The following is a 3,727-nucleotide window of genomic DNA, read 5'->3' on the forward strand; positions in this document are numbered from 1 at the left end:
GCCTCGTTCACTTTCGCTGCCTGGTGAATGACAATGATATTCCAAGACCCCTTACCTGCTGTTTAGGAGAGAATGCGCCTTGTTGCAATTAGGCGAGCGTTCAACAGCTGCTTTTTGTTAGTCGTGGTGGCCAAAGACACGGAATTTTCCGAAGCAGTAGCAACGGTGCAGGATGGAGCGTCGCGCGCCTCGAGACAGTGATGATGATGATGCCTTAATCAATGGCACAACCCAGTGATCTGTTCGAGCTCCTCATGTCAATGATTACTATGCGAATGTAAAGAAGCAATAATTGCTCGGGTTAAACAATACTGAAACTTATTCTAGGCGTGAATCATTGTACTTAGCAGCTATGTAAAATCGTCTTTCTTAAAGAGAATGGAACGAGGCCTGCAATGAAGCCGACGGGCAGTCACACAAGGGTAAGACGTGGAACATGCTGCGGCACCTCCTCGACGAAACAAAGACCAAGGGCCACCAACGCAACAACCTGGTCAGGATCCTACACAAGGCAATCTGCGAACACGGAGAGGACGAGATCAAGCGGAACTTCGATGCCAAGTACCTACCGACCATCCACACGGAAAGACACCCGTATTACCAAGGCAACGAGAACGAGACGCTAGATCGAGACATCGAGACATGGGAAGTCAGAGCTGCCCTGCAGGATCTCAATGGCAGGTCCGCCGCGGGTCCCGACCGAGTGACCAACATAGCGCTCAAGAACCTCAACGAAGCGGCCATCGAAACGCTCACGAAATTCTACAAGTGCTAGCAAGATGGAAGGCTACCCAAGCAATGGAAAGCCGCCAAGACGATCCTCATTCCCAAGCTTGGGAGGCCACCAAACATAGAGAACCTCAGGCCGATCTCGCTCACTTCGTGCGTGGGAAAGGTCCTCGAGCACGTTCTCATGAACAGGTGGCAGTGTTACCTGGAAGAATCGGAGCTCTACCCAAATTCCATCATAGGGTTTCGGAACAAGCTCGGGACGCAAGACGCCATGATCTTACTGAAGACCGAGATCATCGACGATATGACGGCCACCAAGGACAACTAAGCCATACTTGGGCGTGACCTGCAGAGCGCCTTCGATAAAGTGAGACATTCGGCAATCCTGGCCTAAGTATTCAGGCTAAACATGCGCAGGAAGACATACGAGTACATCAAACACTTCCTGACGGAACGGACCACCGAAATCTGCGCGGGAGACCTGCAGCTCGAAGAGTAGAAGCTGGGCAGCGTCGGAACCCCGCAGGGCTCGGTGATCTCCCCGTTACTCTTCAACCTCGTGATGATCGGGGTGGGCAACCGGCTAGAAAGAGTAATGTGAGTCCGGCACACCATCTACGCCGACGTCGTTACGCTATGGGTACCGGAAGAAAGCGACGGACACATCGAGACAACGCTGCAAGAAGCGGTAAACGCCATCGAGGAGCAGCTGGACGGGTCTGGACTCGTCTGCTCTCCGGCCAAGTCAGAGCTGCTGGTGATTCCACCGAAAGGAGCGGGCAGGAAAAGAAAGAATATGGAATTCAAGTACGAGCACCCCAAGATCACGATCAAGACGGCGGGAGGACAAGTAATACAGGAGGTCGAAAAGATTCGAGTGCTCGGGCTGCTCATCGAGCGAAATCGAGTCAACGGTGAAACGGTGAACAAGCTCGCGGGCAAAGCGGCCGCGGCAATGATACTCATCAAGAGGGTGTCCAACAGAAGAGCGGGGATGAAGGAGGAGAGCCTGACTAGGCTCGTTCAAACCATTGCAGTTAGCCACATAACGTTCGTCGCCGCCTTCCACAACTGGGGGCCGAGTGAACGTAACAAGATAGACGCCACCATACGCAAGGCATATAAATAAGGCGGCACTCGGTCTCCTCGTGAGCACGAGCACCGAAAAATTCGTGGCGCTGGGAGTGCACAACACGCTGGACAAAATAGCCGAGGCACATAGAACGGCGCAACTCGAACGTCTCTCTGATACGAGAAACGGACGACAGATACTGCGGGACCTTGGCCTCGAGCCGAGGGAAGGCAAGCAGCAGAACAACGTATCTATACCCGATAGCATCAATAGAAAGCTCAGGGTCTGCCCGATTCCGAAGAACGTGAACCCCGAACGCAACAAGGAGTGGAGGTTGGCGAGGGCCAGGGCCTCTCGTGGACTTCCACGCCAGAGAAGAAGGCGCCGTCTACGTGGACGCGGCGGAGTATCGAGGAAGCAGCGACGTACACGCGGCGGTGGTCGTCGGAACATCGGCGGGTGCAACGAAGACCGCAGCGAGCGTCCGGACTCGAGAAGCGCACCAAGCGGAGGAGGTGGCCATCGCCTTGGCCGTCTGCGACCCCGGATGCACTACAGTGCTGTGTGACTCTAGAACGGCAGTGAAGAACTATGCCAAGGGTATGGTATGTAGTGAGGCCGCGCGCATACTGCGCAAGGTCGAAGACATCGGGCGCAAAAGTGCTGCTGTGATCAAGTGGTTTCCGGCCCACATGGGCAGTGACGTGTCGGAACGTGCGAACGCGAACCACAACGAGACGGCCAACGCGGCCGCGTGAGGACTAACCAACCGCGCGGCTGCAAACACGGCCGACTCGGAGTGTTGGTCGCGGTACAGTGCCAAGGACAAGATGACCACCTTCAACGAAATAGTGAAATGGTACAGACTGAACAGACAGACTATGCCACCACCTCACCCGGGGCTTACCCGGAAGGAGGCAGTGTTATACAGACAATTACAGACGGAGTCCCTGCTCCCCCCGGTGCTAGCTAAGCACGTGTGTCCGAGTGTGTACACGAGTGACGTGTGTAGACTGTGTGCGAAGGAGAGATCTACCGCGGCTCACATCCTTTGGGACTGTGGCATAAATCCGAGAGAAGCCAGTGAGAAGACGACGATGCCGCCGCAGCTAGAGGCTGCAACGAGGATCTACGATCAAGAGACACAACTCAAGGCCGTCCAGCAGGTCTCGGCAGCTCTAGAAAGGCAGCGACCGAGCGAAACCGAGGAGAAGGGGGGCGGCACCCCCAGGAAGGGGGCGGCGGCCCTCTCGGACCCGCGGAAGTAGCGAGGGAGCAAGTCCTCGAGGAGCATAACGCACGAGACTGACGTAGTGGCCGCGTCGCGATGAAAGCTCGTCCTCCCTGCGTGGAGGGAGCCTAATCGACTCTGCAGGCATTCTCAATAAAGTTATTCTCTCTCTCTCTCTTAAAGACAATAAAGAATTTTTTCGCCACCTTTATTTCCAAGTGATCTTCCTCTCGTCATGCCTTCGTCGTTACACCTTCTACGCGGATACTGTAGTCGAATGTATGTGCTCATGGTGGGGATGTCATTGTTGTCCTTGCATTGTCATCGCACCAGCTTTTCCCCCGCAGGGGCGTCTGCGCAAGCAGGTGTTTGGTGAGTTGCGACACCACGTACACGAGCACACGAGGGTTGGACCCTCCACGTGTAGCCGTGCGCGGATAAGCCGTGTCTGGGGAAAGGGGGATCCTGGGGGTTGAGCCGATGCTGGGTGTTCGGACCTGGTCCCCGGCGGAGGCAACACACCTCTTCGGCCTCTGCTTCACATAGACAGCACCCCCGGACTGACCCACCCGGGGGAAATCGGCAGTCGCCCTTTCCTGTCCTCCTCCTCAATCTTCGTCTTTCTCGCTGACTTTCAATCTTTCCTGTCTCCTACTCACTTCCTTTTACTTCTGATTTTCTGGGCGGCAAGG

The 3,727-nt window shown here is 55.4% G+C and overlaps 1 pseudogene; it reads left to right on the top strand.

The window, feature by feature from the left end:
- The first annotated feature begins 913 nt into the window (after positions 1 to 913).
- On the top strand, positions 914 to 3,208 carry LOC119444764 (uncharacterized; annotated as a pseudogene).
- Positions 3,209 to 3,727: the final 519 nt, after the last annotated feature.

Source organism: Dermacentor silvarum, chromosome 3 (genome assembly GCF_013339745.2).
Source record: "Dermacentor silvarum isolate Dsil-2018 chromosome 3, BIME_Dsil_1.4, whole genome shotgun sequence".
Lineage (NCBI taxonomy): Eukaryota > Metazoa > Arthropoda > Arachnida > Ixodida > Ixodidae > Dermacentor > Dermacentor silvarum.